This window comes from Protopterus annectens, chromosome 10.part0 (genome assembly GCF_019279795.1).
Source record: "Protopterus annectens isolate FY-2018-M chromosome 10.part0, PAN1.0, whole genome shotgun sequence".
Lineage (NCBI taxonomy): Eukaryota > Metazoa > Chordata > Ceratodontiformes > Protopteridae > Protopterus > Protopterus annectens.
Genome location: NC_056744.1, coordinates 557,071,775 through 557,092,912, shown reverse-complemented (window position 1 = coordinate 557,092,912; position 21,138 = coordinate 557,071,775).

Sequence of the window (21,138 nt, the reverse complement as noted above, 5' to 3'; positions counted from 1 at the left end):
ATGGGGTGTGGACTAATAGTCGTCTGCTGAGATGGACTATGTAGCATTTGGGCCAGTGCCTGTGACTTTAGTAGTCTACTGACCACTCTCTCCAAATCATGGTCAGAAAGCCTGGATGACCTTGAAGATCGGCTCCGATGGCTCCACTCCGAGAGGAGAGGCAAAGCCGGAGCCGAAAGTATCGGCTCCAAGGAAGGGGACCTAGACCTCTTCCTCGAAGGAACCATCGGAGCCGATGAAACTACTGAAACTGTCGGAGCCGACAACTTATCGGCACCAACAGGTAGCTTCGATGTATCGGCTCCAGCCGGAGCCGATACGGCCATAAAGGGTGTTGGAGCCGATCGGAGCCGACACCGATGCCTGGCCACATGGTGGTCGGAACCGATCGGAGTCGACACCGAAGTGGTCGAACCAGAGTCGGGACCGATAGCCATCGGTGCCAAAGGTTAAGATAACCCAGAATCGGCTCCAGCCGGAGCCGATCTCGACTCTGAATGAGTCGGAGCCGAGGCCACAGGCTTGGACACAGAAGCCTGGGCCTTCCAAGACTTAGAAGTCTTAGATGGGGCCGACTTAGCCGGAGAGCCCTCCGGCTTAAGAAGGCCCCTCAAAATCAATTTATTTCTTCTTTCCTGCAGGACTCTCTGGCTAAAAGAATGACATATAGCACAGGAGTCCTGCAGGTGAAGAGGCCCCAGACAGTACAGGCAAGAAGTGTGACCGTCTGTCAGAGACATCTTCTGACAGCACGAGTCACACTTCTTAAAGCCTGAGACCCTTACTTTAGACATGGTGTAAAACACACACACACACACACACACACACACCAGTCCAAGAAATTAAATTAAATATACCAAAAGGTATCACTAACAGACACACACACACACCCTAACAGGGGGGGGGATGGGATGGGTTTTAGTCTGACTAAAAGTTTTGAGGAGACAGGGAAAATTTCTGTCAGAAAGGAATTAAAACTAAGTTAAAACTAATAATTTAAGGTTTTTTTTGTAAAAAGGGGCTAAAATAGTAATGTAATAATTCACTTACCAGGAGCTGGTAAAAGGAGGACCTCATCAGCGGCAAAGCTGAGATCTGGGTACTTACCACCTTGCATCATGGGATATGGGGCTGCCTCGAGCTGGTAAAAGTGACTCTCGAGCTTAGCAAGTGCCGAGTGGGAGCCGAGGATCGGCTCCGAACCCATCAAGCAAGAATGAAGGCGAGATTGACAACTTAACATGTTATGTTCTGTTACACTTGAGACTTAACAAATAAAAATATTTGATGGACTGAACTTCATTGCCAAAATGCTGGTGCTATTTTGTAAAACTAAGGTTTGTGAGAGAGAAAATTGCTAACAAAAGAAGGAATTAATTTCCACCAAAAATAAGCAAGCATATAGATCAGTTGGACGGCGTTACTGAAGAAAATAATTTGTTTGAATAAATTGGAATGTTGTCGAAACCAAGAACATTTAGGAAAGGTGATGGAGGCCTATTTAAGGAATGTTGCTGTACAGTAAGTAATCATTCAGCAAGAAGAGAAAATAAATAAAACACTCTCCCAGAGATTTATAGTTGCACACTGAAGGTTAGTATTTTTTCTTAAAGAAATATTACTGTAAAAAGATATCCAAAGGATACTGTCTCTCATCAGAGACAGAGAGAGAGGGGGAATCAGTAGTGCAACTACAAAATGATGGCTTCAGAGAATAAAATTATCATTGTTGGCAGACCATTGTCAGCAAAAGAGATATTAAAATAATACAGAAAAATATTTTTTTAAGATTATCAAAATTTTAATAATATTAAAAGCCATTTGTTTACCATGTAGGGTTAATGGAAACACAATCCCTTTTCACAGATAACCTGAGAGCTATGCCTGGTTAAGTGACTTGCTCAAGGTCACACAGTAGCCAAACAAGGGCTGTGGAAATAAAGTAAAATAAAATAATAATAATAATAATAATAATAAAAAACTGCACTACAGGACCTATAGGTTACAATCTTAACCGTCTGTCCCAACTGTCAGACTTTCCAAGCAAGTTGGAGGAATACAGTAAAATAGTCTACTTGATGAAAAGTGGAGTTACCTTTAAAAGAGGGCAGGTTGGTGACGGAAAGGGTAAGATCTTCCTTACCAGGCAGGGAGAGAGTCCATGTAAGCAAGGGTATAACTTACTAAATTCAAAGTTTAAAACTGTTACTATTTCTAAAGAATGGAAGATTTCTGATGGAGAGGATAACAAGGAGTCTCCAGTGATGTTAAAGGAGCCCTGTTAACTGTAAATATTTCTACAAGCTGTACTAGAGTAGAGGAATGTTTATTCTGTATTTGATTTAGTTATTGGTGTGCAACTAAGATGGATAACTGAAACACCTCTTTGTGAGAGATCTGCATTTTTTCCAACTTCTCAGAAGAAAACAAAATAATAAGTTTATTCCAAAATGCTTCATATACCATAGTTATCTTCCTTTAATAATTAGTTGCATTTTACATTTATAAATACTTTATTATCCATAGACTTCCTCAAAACTTTCTCATGGACCTTTGTCAGATAAGTTGTCAACAGAGACTTTCTTTCAAAGGGCATAATTGAAAACAGGTGTCCAATAGATAGTTACCGGCTAACAAAACTTCATCAGGACTTCACAAATTAGACACTGTTGGATTTTGTAGAAGAAAACTGTAACAAACTGATTATGCCATTGAAGACATTCTGTAGCATGAAGTTATCTGGATCATTAATAGTGAAACAACCTTAAATGACATAAACAGAAGACTGGGTGAAGAGGATGCTTAGATAGAATTAGTTATGGTATTTATACTATGAGAGGAAACTTGATCAGCGCATTAGGGAACTTCCCCTAAACATAGCTTTGGAGCCAGCAAGTGAGCATGCATATCTCATTCCTAGTGCAGTGGTGGCTGGGAGGATGGTGTGTGAAGTGGAAAAGATGATGGAAGGCAAGGACACAACCACCAGTGCTCTGGAGAGTGCCAGTAACATTGCAGAAGATTCATAAGTCATTTTTCAGCAAAATCTGTTTGCTGAAACTACAAAACAGGAGTCAATAGATGAGTCTTATGTTATTAAAACCCTCCAGGTGGAAGGGTCATAAGATGATGTATTGCATGGGATGCCGATGCAGAGCAAGCCAGAAAATGATGAAGATGTTTCCTAGGACCAAATCATAGATAAAATACAAATACAGGAAACAGAGTATATTCAGAAAAATGATAGTGAAACAGAAAGGATAGTTTGTGCAAAAGAAAGTGAAAGAAGATGCCAGGGAAGCAACAGAAAAAAAAGAATGCAGCACAGAATGTGAAACAGAAGCTTGTAGTGAGGATTCAAAATAAAGAAGAGAAAGAACTGCACAGTTATGAAGTTTGGGGCTAATTAATGTTTCCTTTGGATGTTAAAGCCCAAGAAGTAAGAGCTTTTACTCTTATAGACAAAGGCACATTTTGTGACATTATAATTGAGACCGATTTTGTAATGGAAAATTTCCTTGGAAAATACAAAAAAAAAAAAGAAAGAAAGAAAGAAAAGAATAACTTTTATTCTTTGGAACTTATACATAATAAAAGCACCTAACAGAGAAACAAAAAACAAGGTTCATGTACAAAGTCAAACAGAAGTAGAAATAAAGACTTTAAGAGGACAGTGAAATGTTTATACAAAGAAGTACTGCCCATTGCAAAGGTTTATGACAGAAGGGGTTTATGGACTGATGGATGGGAATGTAATGTTATGCTAAAGATAGAAAAGGATAAAATCATGCATATGAGGGTTGGGAGGATGGCCTAATGGTTAAGGTGTTTACCTTACAAATACAACATACAGGGTTTGAATCTTACAGGGGATAATTGGCTAAGCTTAAAATGGCTTGCAAGGGCAGTTAGCTTAGTACTAACCTATGAACCTATATTCCAAGTATGATAAATGTTGAAGGAACTAAGGGTGCGGTAAACTACTGGGGAAACCCAAAACATTTTTTTTGTTTGTGGAAAAGAAGGACATGTGATAAATAACTGTGACAAAAAATGTTACATCTGTGAGGAAATAGGTCATGATGCAAGAAAACGTGAACTGAAATTTTATAAATGTAACAAAATTGGGCATTTATGGCTGGATTGTAAGACTGAAAATAATAGTATTGAGAATGAAGGTAAATGAGAAGAAAAAGAGCAAAGCGAAGAACCATTAGAAGTGGTAGAAATAGAAGATAAATTAGGTAAAGAATAGAAAGACGGAGAAGAAAGAAGTAATGGAGGAAGGCGCTGAAATAAGTGAGAAGGAAGATACAAAACTGGACGTTGCAAATTAAAAATAAATAATTCCATTGGTAAAAGGGCAAATGATAGGTAAAGAACCTTTAAAGGGTTAACAATAAAAGAAAAAAAGAAAGGAACAGGTGAGAAATAAAATTATAAATTCCAATAAGTCAAGGAAAAGGCAAAGTAATCACTTTAGAACATTTTCTGTGAATTTGAATAGTATTAAGTATATATTGAGAAGGGTAGAAGCTTTGGAATTGTGCAATAAATGTGATGTTGATGTAATTGCTTTAGAAGATACAAGATTATTAATAAGTGAAGAAAGATTACAAAGACAAACATTATGTGGGGAAGTAATTTGAAAATGATAAATGTTCTAGAATAGGAATAATGTGTAGAAATACAGTAAAAATGTTAGATACTCGAAACTCTCCTTAGCATGGAGAACATCGATATCTGTGCAGTAACAGAAACCTGGTTCAAGGCTCCCGAGAGCACCCCAGCACTACCAGGTTATACCTCATACCATGCTTTTCGGCCCCAAAACTTGGACCGAACCACAAAAGGAGGGGGAGTATCAATATTCGTCAAAGATACCCACACCTCCAGGTTGGTGGCACAGCACGAAGCATCAGAGACTATCCATGTGCAACTAACTGTGGGTAAAACTGCCTTCCAGTTTATAGCCTGCTACAGACCACCCTCCCAAACACAGGAACCCCACTTGGCCTTCCTGAGAATACTGGAAAATATGAAGGTCTCTCCAAACACCATTATATTGGGCGACTTCAACTACCCAAACATAGACTGGGAGCATTACTCTAGCTCCAACACCTAGCCCAAAGGTTCCTAGAATTTATAAACTCAAATGCTATGGAACAACTTGTTACCACTCCCACAAGAGGGGAAAACATACTGGACCTGAACATCACCAACATGGGGACACTGTGCTCCAGACCAGAAGTGTATCCCTCATTGGTAAGATCAGACCATAAACTAATCTCACTGGATATTCATATCCCGACCCCACCCCCTGCCCAGAAAACCACAGTGAAAAACTTCTCTAAAGCAAATTTCACATGCCTCAAAACCGAGGCGAAATCCTTCAAAGCCCCCGGGCCTGTGGAAAATAGCCCAGACCGGAATCCTTTATAAACGCATTCTATGAACACCTTCAGGAATGCATGGATCATGCAATACCAAATAAAACCAAGACCCAATCCTCCAAAGGCAGACGTCCTGTCTGGTGGACCCCAGCCATAAACAAACTATACAATAGAAGGAGGAAGCTACTACATGATAGAGCAAAATCCCAAAAGGGAAGGCATCTCTGATCAGTATTAGCAAAAACTGAGCACTCATAAAATCGTCTAAGACCAGCTTGAGAGAAAAATTGCACAGGACACTAAGGATAATCACAAGGCTTTCTTTAGTTATGTTAGGAACCTGGGTAGGAATTCCCAGATATGCTCAGAATTAGTCCAAAATGACAAAAAATACACCGAGCCCACAGACATTGCCAACATCCTAGCTGACAGGTTCAGTGCAAACTTCTCCCCTCTCCCACCAAAGGGCAAATATCTATCCCAACAGAGTGCTGCCCCTGACATCTCAGATGCTCAGGTAAGAGCCTCTCCAAAGCAAAAAACACAGCATCAATGGGACCAGATGGTGTCCCGGGCTGCGTCCTACATGATCTCCAAGAAGAGCTAAACCCAAACATAAAACTACTGTTCAATCTTAACCTTACTACAGGATATGTACCCAAAGAGTGGTGTACAGCAACAGTGGTCCCTCTCCACAAAGGTGGTGTCTCAGCGGATCCTGGAAACTATCGCCCCATAAGCCTGACTAGCTTGGTCTGCAAAGCTATGGAAAGAATCATCATGGACCTCATAAATAAAGATATTGGGGACCTACAGTCACTAGATCCTACCCAGTTTGGCTTTGTTAAGGGCAGATCCTGCCTCTTAAACCTGGTCGATTTCTTTGAAACAGTCACCAAGGCCATTGATGAGGGGAAGGTGGTCCACACAGCCTACCTGGACCTCGCAAAAGCCTTCGATACAATACCCCACTCGGGCATTATAGATAAGCTCACCAGCTTAAATATAAACCCCTATGTCACTATATGGGTTGCAAACTGGCTCAAGGACGGAACCCACATGGTTAGAATTGCTGGAGCGATGTCAGACTCCAAACCAGTTACAAGTGGCATCCCACAAGGCTCAGTCCTTGGACCTCTCTTGTTCGGTATATATTTCTCGGTGGTACAGGCCAGCACGGAAGGACTGTGGCTGACCAAGTTTGCAGATGACTCTCCAGCCGACACAAGCTTCCTCCAAAAGGGCCTCATAGAAACAGACAACTGGTGCCAGAGCCATGGCCTCAAGCTAAGCCAAAAGTGTATAGTCATCCCCTTTGGCAAAAACAAAGTGCCCACAAATTACCACATAGGTGGTAATCCATTAAGTACAGAAGAAGTCATTAGGGACCTGGGGACCCAAGTTGATAGCAATCTCTCATTTGACAACCACGTGACCAAAGTAGTTAGAAAAACATTTTATATAGCCCACCTAATCATGAAGGGATTCACATCTAGATCAGGGAAGGTCATTGTGCCTCTTTACTCATCCCTCATCAGGCCCATAATTGAGTACAATGCCCCTTTTGGGATGTACCTTACCAGACACCTGCAGCAACTGGAAAGACCCCAAAATTACCTCACCAAGAGGATCAAAGGGCTCAAACAGATGCCATATGCTGCCCGGTTAAAGAAACTCCAGCTCTACTCAGTGGCATACCGCCTGCTCAGAGGCGATCTGTGCCTGACGTATAAAGCCATGTCCAACCCGGAATTAATGGACATGCTGCACCTCAGAAAATCCAAATCCCATCAAGCTCACGCCTTGACGCCGAGACTTGAACCTCAGCATTGAAATAAATAGGACATGCTGGAGGGACAGATTCATAACCCAGAGGCTCCCTTCACTCTGGAATAAAATCCCAGTCCAGGTTAGGCAGAGTCCCACATTGACTCTCTTCAAGAGGAATCTTGATGAGTGGATGGGAGATCGTAGGTTTACCCCGTCTATCACTTCTGTGTCACTGTTAGACAGAGGCACAGTATACTAACCTCAAAAAAAGGCATAGCAAAATTAATTTAAAATGGGTGGCGAAAGCCAAACATACTCTGGCTAGGCTTATAAATGCCCTAGGGCAGATAGCCTAGTATGAACCTATGAACCTATGAACCTATATAACTTTAGTAAGAATGGAAAGATTAACTGTTGTGGGATTTAAAATGGAAAGAACATGTTTATAGATTTATAGCAGTATGTTACTTGTAAATAATGAGAAAGTTTAATTCACCAGATTCTAGATTATGTAGTGATAACTATGAATATTATAGTGGCAGGACAATTTAATTGTGATTTAAGAGTCAAATGCAAAAAAAAAGAAAGGAAATGTAAGAAAAATATCAGAAGTTATGAGATGTGTTGGCATAAATAAAATCATAGCCTCACAGAAGGCGTATTTACAAAACAAAAATGGATTACATCATGATATCAGAAGAATTAACTATAGAGGAAGGAGAAATAATAAAAACAGTTTTTTGGACCATCTAGCAATATGGTTATAGAGATAAAGGAAAATAAGGAATATATAAAATAAGCAAATTAATAAAAAGGATGCATGACAAAATATAAGATGAAGAAGGAAGTAGATTAATAATACAATTATGAAGGAGTCATATTATGATGAGGACATTCCACAAAGATTGGCCAGAATTAGGGATATATGCAATAGGCAAGAGGGAGTTGGAATTTATTGGAGAAAATTGTCAAAGGAACCAAGGTATTCGCAGAAGATAACTAGAGAGGGGAAAGTTAATAGAATGGGAAGAGGCCAATAATTTATTTGGACTGAAGGTTAGAGATAGTCTTCCCTATCAAGGACTGATATCAGAGTATAGGCAAAGAGAAAGAAGTAGGGGAGTCTGAAATAAAATACCAGCACTGTTAGAGTTTTTAGTACAATCTTGAACAGAAGCTGCCATCAAAAATTGAATAATTAGTAGAATATATAAAATATTGCATGATAACTATAAGAATCAATCAGAAGAGATTATAAAGGATTAGGAATTGAGACTGGATAAACAATTCATAAAGAAACAATAGGAGTATATATATATACATATATATATATATATATATATATATATATATATATATACATATATATATATATCCCAAATATGCAGCAAAATCTAGAAGATTTAAGATTTTTACATGAAAGTGTTTGCATAGATCTTTTTATACCCCAAGTAGACTCCAGAGATTTTTTCCACAGGTAGACAGCAAATGTTGGAGGTGTGATGGGGAAGACAGAGGTACTTGGAAACATATTTTCTGGGAGTGCGATGGGTTGGTGGAATTTAAGGATTCCCTTTGGGATGCACAGTTAGAAATGTTAGGTAGGTGGATTGGTGTGATGAGAGAGATAATCTTTCTAAGCTATGATACAGAATTAGAATTCTTAGACATGGTAAGGCTTTGCTGTGTCTAATTATGGTAGCTGCCAAAAAAACAATTACTAGAAAATCAAAATCAAAATCTAAACCAACTATACTAGAAATAGTGAATATAGTAACAGAGATACAACAACTGAAACTGAGAGCTTTAGAAAATGGTAGGAGGAAACTACATAGGAAAACATGGGAATTGTGGGAACAATACATAGAAGGGAGAAATGAGGTTTAAAACAAGGAAGGACTTAAATTAGCTAAGTAATGCTTGACTGAAAATGATTGGGTAGATTATAAGTGATGTATAATGTTTGCAGATGGGAGTGTGCCAGTATGGTTTGTGATGTAAAATGCTTGCAACTAGGATTGTGTTGGTGTAGTTCATTTTCATTAATATAAATGTATGATTGCTTATGTCATAAGTGATGGTTTAATAAATATGTTTCTTGTTTAAAAAAGGGGGATAATTGAATTATTTATGTAATGCTGTTATGTGATATATAACAATATATGTCAAGTATAATGCTTGGTGTCTTAATTTAAAACAATTTAATTACTTTTGTATAACTGTAAATTTGCCTATGTTATAAGTGATGATTCAATAAAGGTGTTTAAAAAACAGAAGGGCTGATGTTTTTAAGATTAAATATAAAAAATGTTACTTACAACGGCAATGTGACATAAGAAAAGTGGTTAAATAAAAGTATAAGAGGGCATATTAAGATGCATCAGAATACTCCCAGTATTGAAAATAACAAAAGAGAGTATTTTGATAAAGAACATTAATTATATAGAAAAAAATCAAGTGAAAATTAAAGAGCTATTATTCAATGAAATATATCTGACAAGGGAAAAGATAAGTATCAGCATATTTCATTATACTATAAAGAAAGATAGCAGTGTAACAAGAGAAATAAAAAATGCAAAAAAAGAAATAGAAAAAACACAGGAACAAATTATGAATATAGTAAAAGAATATGTACAAGACATGTTTAAAGAAAAAAGAAGAAATTGAAAACAATATGGGAAGTAAAAAAAGTTTTCAGAGCAAGAAAATAAAGATTTGAAAAGGGTAATTTCTCCTCATGAGCTACATAACATATTAGGATAAGGGAATATAGAATTGGCTGCAAGACCATATGCGATAGGTATTAAATGTATCAAAAGTTTAATGGAAATGCAAAAAGAGTATTTCTTAAAGATTTTGAATGAAAGGTTAGATAAAGATTTAATTTACAAAGAATTATGTGATGGAATACTTACATTTATTTGGAAATATAATGAAAACTGGAGATCAGTAGTACTGTACAGTAAAGATTATGAAATTTTATGAAAATAATACAGAGGAGATTTGAAATGAAAATGGAAACTGTTACAGAGGAAAGTATATACTGCATAAAAGGGAGGGGATGTCAAGAATTATTAGTGATAGTAAGAGACATTGTGGATAATATTATAAACAGAAAAGAAGAAGCTAACCATATGTTATGGCATATTAATAAAGCATTTGATGCAAAAGAACATTACATTTTATGGGTAATAGGCCAATACGTTCATAGGTGTTTACTAGGCTAATGATCACAAGGGTCTTTTTAAGCCTAGCTATGCATCCCAAATCTTTGACAAGTTCTGATACCCTTGATAAATGTAAGCAGAGGCTTGGGAGATGAAACATTTATAAGCATGACCCAGAAGATAAACCATTTACAAGTTGCCTGTGACCATTAGAGACATAGCTGCCAAACCAGTAATGAATTTCCTCTTCCCCAACCAACTGTCCAAGTTGTACTTGAATTGGGTTAGGAAAGAACTCTGGTCACATGGATGGGGAGCCTGTTCATGAGATGGGGTAGTCTCTGGCATGCACACCTGTCTCTCCAGCAGTTCCTATTTATATCACAGGCAATGTTTAAGTCTTTACGCTGGGTAATCCTGGTGCTGTTTGTTTTGTGGATATGCAGTAGGTGCATTGTAGTGGAGTCTGACAATGCCCTATACGTCAGACATTGAGCTCCCCTCAAAAGCCTGTAATAGACAGAATACAGGGATAGGGCCTTGAGGCAGCCTGCATAGGATATTTTACTTACAACCTGTATTCTTTTAGTGAGGGCCTTCTCTGTATATTCCAATTGTTGGATATGCCTACATACCAAATGGGGCATTGTACTCAATGATCAGTCTAACGAATACTGAATTTAGTGGAACAATGACTTCTTTGGACTTAAATGTCATAGCTTTGTTTGTAAGTAGTGTATTATAGAATGCTCTCCTCACTGCTTTAGACACATGATGGTCAAAGGCTAGATTAATGTCTATGTTGGTCTCAAAGTCCCTGAATACTGGGTCTAATCTAAGGGGTGTGTTGTCACTAGTATAGTTACCAGGGGTGGATGACTTCCATAAAGAATACTAATGATAGCAGGGGGAGTTATATTTGATGGTATTTCCTGAGGGAAGGTTAAGGGGAAGAGAGGGGTAAAGTTGGAGCTGAATTTAATGGCCAGAAGGTTTGCTGTATCTTCTGGCTCAGTATACATGACTCTATTTACAATGAGCACTGTACACATTTGTGTATTGTTTTTGAGGTTGTGGACATAGCTATAGAGTGCCTTGTAGTTGTCCAGTTTCCTCAAATTTGGCTTTGGTAGACTTTATTTGTCCTCTGAGTTGTTATAATGAAAGAATATAATATAAGTGAGAAAGTCAGGAAATTATGTATGTGTATTTATACAAATACTATAGTAAATATTTTAGTAAATGGTTGGTTAAGTAAAGAGGTACATGTAAGGATGTGTATAAGATGGGGTGCCCAATGAGCTGTATGCTCTTTGCTTTGATTATGGATGTAATTGCATTCATGAAGGGTTAAGAATTTCAGGTCTGTTAATTTATGCAGATGATATAGCAATTGCAAAAAAAAAAAAAAAAAAAAAAAAAATAAGATGTGGATAAAAGAAGCAATGTTTTATTTAAATTAACATATATACTACTGAGGATTTTAAACAAATAGAAAAGTAAGGGATTAGCAGATGATGTAAAGATAGGGGAAATAACTTACAGTGAATAAAATCTCTGTCTTAGGTATAACATTTGAGAATTAGAATGTAAGTAAAATTCAATGTGGAAATAATAGAAGAATTAAAATATCTTTTTTTTTCTTGGAAAACATATAGATTATCATTTTGGGAAGATGTAATTTTATAAATTCAGTTCTAATGGGAAAATAGCATATTTAGCAAATGCATTTATGTTGCCGATTGTATTTGAAAAAAAATGTTACATTTTTTTTTTTATGCATATGAGGATTCAGACTGAATCCAGTAAAAGAAGGAATTTTGCATGTAAATAAAACAGAGGGAGGTTTAGGATTAATTAATCCAGTGGTATACACTACTTCACTAAATGTTTATAAAGTGCAAAAGTAAATAAATGAAAAAAGATAAAATATTAGGTGTAAAAATATTTAATTGTAAGTTTAACAAATTTTGGGACATGGTAAAAGAGCAAAACAGAAAAAAGGTATAAATGAAAAAATTTAATGTTATCAAGAAAAACTTGGAAAATAAAAAAAAACTGATGAAAAAGAAAGTGAGAGAAAATATAGTATAAGAATATAATGGTATGATATTATTTGTCAAACCATGTGAAAAGTTAGCAGAAGGAAAATATAAAGCTAAAAATAAGAAATAAATGGTATAATAAAAAGTAGAATGCCAATATTTTTTGTGGAAGCTGGTGATAGATAGACTACTAGTGAAAGCAGCCATGCCATATAATTATATAAGTGAAAACATATGCTCATACTGTGGGGAAGAGGAAACTATTGAATATATGTTTTTTTTTGAAATGTAAAACAGTACTGAAATTATGAGAAAAATTATGCAAAACAATTTTCTTTTACAAAATAAAAAAGGGGATAAGATAATTATGGACATGATTAAATATGGACAATATAAGAGAAGAAGTAAAAAATATGTCTAAATAATAGATAAAAAAGTTTCTGTTATATAGATTATGTGGAATGAAAGCATAAATTAAATTATGTTTAATGGAAAATGGACTTTGGCAGTGATATTCAGTAAAATCAAATCGCAGTTAGGAAAAAGGAGTAGGAATCCAATAAGGATAAAATCGTTACATAACAAAGTATGAATGTATGATAAGTAAAAGAAGGAAATGGAGAATTATAATTTTATAAATATGTAAATATTGTATAGTTATGTAAATATTTGTAAACAAAATGTTTTCTTTGTCTAGATAAAGGTCCCCTACTCTTTTGGATAGTTGCACTGGGATCTTTTACTTCAACCTGAGCTATCACCAACTGAAGTAGATGAGACTTCAGTTAAAGAACGCATCTGAAGGATGGCATACTTGCTGTATTCAGTGTCAGTAATTGAGTCATGTGTTGTGAGAATAGAAACCACAACCTTCTCTGCCAAAAATGAGTGCCCTACCTGTTGCTACACTGGTACTTCTAAATATCTGCCTTTTATTAAAGTTGGTGATATGGAAAGCAGAGATTAAACAAATGACCTTAGAATGTATTATGTCCCAGAGGATATGCAAGGGGACATTATGGTCAACTTTCCTACAACATGAGTTCCATGGACTCTTAACCTGTACCTCTCATGGAATTGAAATGGCACAAAGGCAGAAAGTGAAAACTTCAATCAAGCAAGTTCTTCAGCCTAGACTAATCATTGTAAAATTACTTTTCCAGTTGGACAAGTTTCTTATATTAAGGGCAGCCTCATGCAATCATCCTGCTAAATTGTATGGAGATATTATAAGTTTGATGAGGCATATAAGTTCATGGGTTCATAGGTAGGTACTAGGCTATTGGCCCAAGGGCCTAAGTAAGCCTAGCCAACAAGGTTCCCTGGCTTATGCCACCCAATAAAGTTATTTTCCTGTCCCCCTGTTGAAAAGAGCCACAGAAGTGATCCCCAGGTTGTATTTCCTATTTCCCATCCACTCATCAAGATTTATCTTGAAGAGTGCTAACGAGGAACTTTGCTTGACATAGATGGGTAGCTTATTACAGAGTATGGGAAGTCTCTGGGACAGGAATCTATACATCCAGCATGTCCTCTTATTGTTGTGACAAGGTTGAGATCCCTAGAATGTGTAGCTCAGAGGGATTGGGATTTCTTTAGGTGTAGCATGTCCAACAGCTCCGGGATTGACATAGCTTTAAATGTTAGGCAGAGATCACCTCAGAGTAGGCGATATGCTATGGAGTAAAGCTGGAGTTTTTTGAGATGGTCACTGTATGGCATTTGTTTGAGACCTGTAATCCTTTTTGTGAGGTACTTTTGTGCCCTTTCCAGCTGCTGCACATGTCTTGTGAGGTATATTCCAAAAGGGACGTTGTACTCTATAATGGGTCTAATGAGTGTTAAATAGAGGGGAGCAATGACCTCTTTTTTCCTGGATGAGAACCCTTTTGTGATGAGGTGTGCCATGTAGAAGGATTTCCTGACTACTGTGGCAATGTGATTATCAAAAGAGAGACTACTCTCTACCTGGATCTCAAGGTCTCTTATCACTCATTCAGCGTTAAGTAGACTGCCGCCTATGTGGTAGCTCATAGGGACAGAGTTTTTACCAAAGGGGATGACAATGCACTTTTTGGCATTGAGCATGAGACCATGGCTCTGACACCAGGCATCTGTTTCAGTGAAGCCCTTCTGTAGGATGTCCACATCATTTGGGGACTTGACTATGGCTCCTAGTTTGCAGTCATCTGTCAACTTTGTTAGCCAAAAGCCTTGTGTGTTAGCTTGCATTTCAGAGAAGTAGATACCAAACAGGAGAAGTCCCAGGACTGAACCCTGTGGTACTACACTTGGCACAGGTTTGAAGTCAGATTTGGAGTCTGCAACTTTTACAGTGTGGGTTCTGTCAGTGAACCAGTTGGCAACCCATTTTGTTGTGTAGGGATTTATACCTAGTTTAGTGAGTTTAGCTATAATTCCAGAATGGAGGATGGTGTCGAAAGCCTTGGCGAGGTCAAGATAGGCTGTGTGAACCACCTTACCCTTGTCTACGGCTTTAGTGACTGCCTCATAGAAGTTGATTAGGCTCAGGAGGCATGATCTGCCTTTCACAAATCTGAACTGGGTGGGGTCCAAATTTTGGAGGTTACATGAGTTCCATGATGATACGTTCCATAGCCTTACAGACCAGGCTCATCAGGCTAATATGGTGATAGTTCCCAGGATCAGTGGTGGCTCTACCTTTCTGGAGTGGGATAACTGTTGCTGTGCGCCATTCAGTGGGCACAAAGCCTGATGTAAGGCTATGATTGAACATGGTGCTTAGGTGGTTCATAGGTTCATAGGTTCATAGGTTTATACTAGGCTATCTGCCCTAAGGCATTTATAAGCCTAGCCCAAATTATTGTGGCTTACGCGCCCCCTTATAAAAAAAAATACTGTGCCCATTAGTTTGTGCCTCTGTCATCCAGCAGTGATGATGAGAGATGATTCCCGTAAACTCTCCATCTCCCATCCACAGGTCTAGATCTCTGGTCGTGAGGGTGCTCTGCCTCTGGCTGCCGGGATTTTTCATTTTGTGATAGCATAGGGATAAGTCTCTCTATCCCTCATATCCCTCCATGTCCTCCTATTTATATTTTAAAGGTTTAAGTTGGGTTTGGTTTTGGTGGTTTTGGTTTTGGTGGATTTTGGTGGGTTGGACCGGGCATTGTATGTTGGGACATGGCTTGTAGCAGTCTTGTATGTCACCTCTGGGATCAGAACTGTATGACTGAAATAGAGCTGGAGTTCTTTCAATCTATGCAGCATATTTTTGATTTTGGATTTTTTTTTTCTTTTGGAACTTTTTTGGTGGGGTCTCTCCTTTTGCTGCAGATGTCGGTGAGATCGATTGGGCATTATTATTATTGTCATTCGATCATTGGTCTGATAAGTGAAATTTGGAACAATGACCTCACTCAGGATCTCCTGGGATGTGAATCCCTTCACTTTAGAGTGGCAATGTAGAAGGTCTCTTTCTTTTGTGTCACAATGTCAAAGAAGGCCAAGGTCCCCCTGTGTCCCTGGGTCTCCCTGATAACCTCTTCTGTTGCCACCTTCCCTAGCCCTATATGGTAGCTTGGGGTTACCTTGTTTTCCAGGTATATACATGTTTACTTTTTTTTTGGAACTTCAGGCCATGCTTCTGGCACCTGCTATCTGTTTCCGTTCTTCCTCCCGCTCCTTTATCCCCCTCCGATCACTATCCACTATGGCTTCAGAGTTGCAGTCATCTTGCAGCTTTGTCAAAACCTTGTCAGCCAAAGTGCTCCAGCAAGAGAATGCAGCCAAAAAGGGTAGAGAGGCCACCGTGCCAATAGGGGACACCACTTGTGACACGCCTTGTGGGACACCACTCAGCAACGACTTGGGGTCTGGTGGAGCTAAGTTAACTCTAAACCATTTAAGCTGGTAGTTTTTTCTACAATATACCAGGGGGGTTTGTGTGAAAAGCCTTCAAGCAAGGTGGGGGTAGGCTGTATGGACTCCTTTCCATCATCATCAATTGGTGACTATTTTTAAGAAAGAAGCGACCAAGTTCAAAAAAAAGATCTTCCCTTGACCAAAAGCCAAGCGGGGTCAAGTCCAATGTCTGCAAGTTTCCTTTATTTGTTTATGAGCTCCATTATGATCCTCTCCATAGCTTAGACTGACTGGACTTACTTGTTAAGGTAGGGGCCGTATTACCAGGCATCAGCCACCTGGAGTGGGACCACAGGGACCACAGTTGCCGTCTTGCACACTTCTCCTGGGTTATCCTGGTAAGGCAAGAGCTTAAAATATGTGGGGAGCCAGTTCATTATGAACTTCATGTTAAATGCAGCCTGGAATGTTGTCCGGTCCCATGGATGCTGTGTTTTTGGCTTTAGAGAGTGCATCTTTTGCCTGTGTAGTTGTGATTACAGACACTCTGCATTCTTCTTGTATAGATATGGGCCCTTTAGGGGGTGAGAAGGGAGTAAAGTTAGCACTGAACCTATCTGCCAGGATGTTGGCAATATCAGTTGGTTCTGTAATTTTCATGCCGTTGTGCTGTAACTCAGAGCAGATCTAGGTGTTGCCATTGAGATTGTTGACATAGCTATAGAATGTTTTGTGGTTTTCCCTAGAATCAGTGACAATTTTGTTTTTGTAGCTAGCTTTGGAGGATCTTATATGGGATCTCAGCTTCTTACTGAGGCTGACCAGGGAGCTTCTCCACTCATGGGATTTTACTCTCTTTTGCAACAGTTTCTTCCTTTGCTTGTAAAGTTTGTTTATGGCAGGGGACCACCAGATTGGCTTCCTTTTTTTGAAAGATATCATCTTGGTTCTGTTTGGGATAGCACAATCCATGCACTCATGTAAGTGCTTATAGAGTGCATTTGTGTAGGATTCAGCAGTCGTAACTGTATTTTCCATCTGCATGGGTGTCATGATGTTTGCCACTTCTGTCTTAAGAAGCATGAAGTTGGCTTTGGAGAAATTTTTTACTGTGGTTTCCTTAATGGGGGTGGGGGCAGGATGTGGATATCTAGGGTGATTAACTTATGGTCGGATCTGACCAATGAGGAGTTTAATTCAGGTGTGGAACATTGGTCACTCATGTTGGTAATGAATAGGTCTAGGATATTGTTGTTGCCCCTGGTGGGGGTGTGGATAATTTGATCCAGGGCATTGGAATTTATGAATTCCAGAAAGTGTTGAGCAAAGGAGTTGTTACATGAGTAGTTTTCCCAGTTAATGGTGGGGTAGGTGTTTGTTGGAACTTGAATATTTTCCAGTATATCAGAAAAAGAGGAGTGGGAATCCTGTGGCATGGTGTAGGATCTGTAGCAGGTTACAATTTGGCTTGCAATTTTGCCTAGAATTAGTTGCACTTCAATAAACCCGGATGAATTATGCTGAGCAACTAGCCGGGAGGTGTGGATATCCTTAATGAATATGGACACACCTCCACCTTTGGCGTTCCAGTCCAGGTTAGATGGCCAAAAAGTGTGGTATGAGTTACAGCCTGGTAATGCAGGGGTGCTCTCAGGAGCCTTGAACCAGGGTACTCATTTAAAGTTAAGGAGACAGAAAAGTTAAGCAGGTGTCTGTGACATCCTTGAAGAAAAGTGGCATAAAGATTCAACCCATTTCCAACTAAAATTACAATATTTCACTCTAAGGTTCTGAAGAGATAAAGCTCATTTGATGATGCAAATTCCTTAGTTCATTCAATGATGTTTATTAAAGCAATGGAAGAAATGAAGTGCACCTTCTGCAGTGTAAAAAGTTACCCATCTGCATATAGCCTATATAGCCAGCCACAAGTAAGATCCAACCACGTTAAGCTCACTGTAGGTACACTTCTAAAATAAGGCTCATAATGCTGACCTCATCTGCCATTTTAGTGCAGGTGATTATGGCTAACCCTCACCTTGTTCTGATGGTTCAATTTTGTCCTTTGTTTGCATAATGTGTGACTCTGATTAACTCCCTTAACCAAATGTGCTCCAATGTTGTTTTTGAGAGGTTTGTACCTAGAGAGTTCTCCTGATTATTAAATTAATTAAAAACATCCCTATATTGCAGCTAGTTCAAATTACTATCAAGCTACAGAGTTCTGTACAACTATAAGATACAGTGGTTGGCACCACATCATCTAAGAAGTCCTTCAAATAATGACTATTTATGTGTATCTCTTCAATGTTTTTGAGTAACCTAGGCAAAAATTAGTTGAATATTTGAACTGTTATGCAGTGAATACAGTGCTATCCAGCTTTTGCAGTCTCCCCATAATTTTCTAGAAAAACAGCAGAACTTTCCATAGTATATTTAACAACTTCATCTGGAAGCCCAAAAACAATCTTACTAAACTGTTCTAGTACATTTCCTGTTTCTGTAACTGTGTTTCACTCTACGTCCACTATAGTATTGTAAAGCAGTATACTCAGTCCTGACCACCCTCACCACTGCCACCCAGACAGAGGCCCAGGAAAATTAAATTGACATCCAGGTCAGAGAAATATACTCCAGAAGGACTCCAACTCTTGCTTCCTAATGGATAAGACCACCCAATACCAGAATATGTAGTGTTTATAACTAATGCAGTATACTCAGTCCAGACCTCCCCCATCACTGCCATCCAGACAGAGCCCAGGAAAACTAAAATAATGTCTAGATCAGAGAAATACACTCCAGAAGGACTCCAGGTCTTACCTTCTACTTGATGCCACCACCCAATACCTGAGTATTTAGTGTTATATAACTAATGTAAAATACTCAGTCCTGACCTCCCCTATCACTGCCATACAGACAGAGGCTCAGGAAAACTGAAACAGCATCCAGGTCAGAGAAATACATTCCAGAAGGACTCCAGCTCTTGCTTTCTACCAGACACCACCACCCAATACCTGGATATTTAGTGTTATATAACTAATGTATGTACAAACTTTATTACATTATTAGATTTTAAAATAACTATTTATTAAACCGAAAGGTCCCTCATACATCACCACTGCCTAATCCAGTTCCTCTTACAGCTCAGCTATCCATTCTCTTAACCAAGTCCTAATGTGCCTTTCTGGTCACTTTTTCTACTGTGCTATCTGAGATCATATTCCTTCTCCTTCATAATTCTTCTGACTTCTTAATTTCAGCCATAGTTAAACATTTCTGTCTGGAAGGGTGTACTGCAATCTCTCCCACCCCTTGCAATGCTCCTCTCACTTCCCTATAGATTCCTTTCAGTCTTCTCCTTTCACCCAACATTTATCACTGTTCTCTCAGCCTACTCATCATAACCTTTCCTGTCTGTCTCTCCTGGCAGTTCATTTCAACAATCTTACCTGCTTTCTGGTTGTTTTTCTTTCTGAGATCATCTCCACTTTGCTTGGCCAGCCCACTCCATTGACCCTTGCTACACTTGGGCTCACTTTGCTCCCCTACCCTACTTTCATAAGTGAAATTTTGCATAATAAATCTACCACAAACAATATTATCTCAAAACTATATAACATATTAATTGTTTATAAGTCTTCCATAAACCAAAAATATTTGAATTTTGTACTCTAGGGTCATTCTTTTAATTTCTCCAAAGATGAAAAACAAAATATTTTGTTATCCATTAAACATATGGACAGACTCAAGAAACTTCAGCTATTCTCTGTCTCTTATTGTCTACTTGGAGGCAATTTCTGCTTGACTTACAAAGCCATGTCTGACCCAGCCTGCTAGAAATGCTACACCTAAAGAAATCCCAATTCCTCCACACCACACACTGCAGGACCTCATCCTCATCACCACAATCAACAGAACATGCTGGAAGGACAGGTTCATCACCCAGAGACTGCCCATGTTCTGGAATAGACTTCCTATACATGTCAAGCAAAACACCTCACTGGCCCTCTTCAAGAGAAATCTAGATTAGTGAATGGGTAACATAAAGTTCACCCCAGGTATCACTCCAGTGGTTCTAATGGATAGCGGCACTGGCAGTTAATGTTGGGCAGGCTAGGGCACTTTATGAGCTAGGCTTGTAAAAGCTCCAGGGCCATTAGCCTCGTACACACCTATGAACCTATGAATACTGGAGCATTTTCACTTGGAAATATCTGCACAGAGCTTTTCTGACACCAAGTAAAATAGTTAAATTCAATAACTGTTCCACAGCTTCCTGCTGGAGATGTACAGAATATACTAATGCTGATTGGGTACACATCTTTCATGACTGTCCTAAGTTAAAAGGTTTTTGGAACAGTATTGATGATATTATCAAAGCATTATTCCCTGATTCATTTTCGTTATCCAAATCATTAGGTTTTTTTTTTATGTAAATGAAGGTTATTCTCTGAACAAAAATAACTCATATTTATTATTGTCAATACTGGCTGACACCAGAAAATGTCTCTACCATTTGAAGATTTCCTGTCTTCAGTGAAATAACTGGCAATTAAGGAAACTAAGACCAAGGAACACAGAATCTATCCAAAGGCTATAGTTAACAATCCTTGGATAAATGTTTTATTACTCACTGAGACTCGGCAAATAGTTCACAACTCTTTCTGAAATGACATTTGTGTAAACAGAACTTGTTTAATTTACTTGTAATCTGCAGTTTTACTTCAGATCTTTGTACATATAGTAAATATTTTTTTCTTAAGCTAATATTTTATTCTAGAATAGGAAAACATTATGGAGCTGCTGTTTTGTTTATGAAAAGTTCAATAAAATATTTGGATAAAAAAGACAAACCAGCTTTATTACTAATATCGCCATCTATCTACAACCTCAAAAATCTTGACCATGCCTCATTTA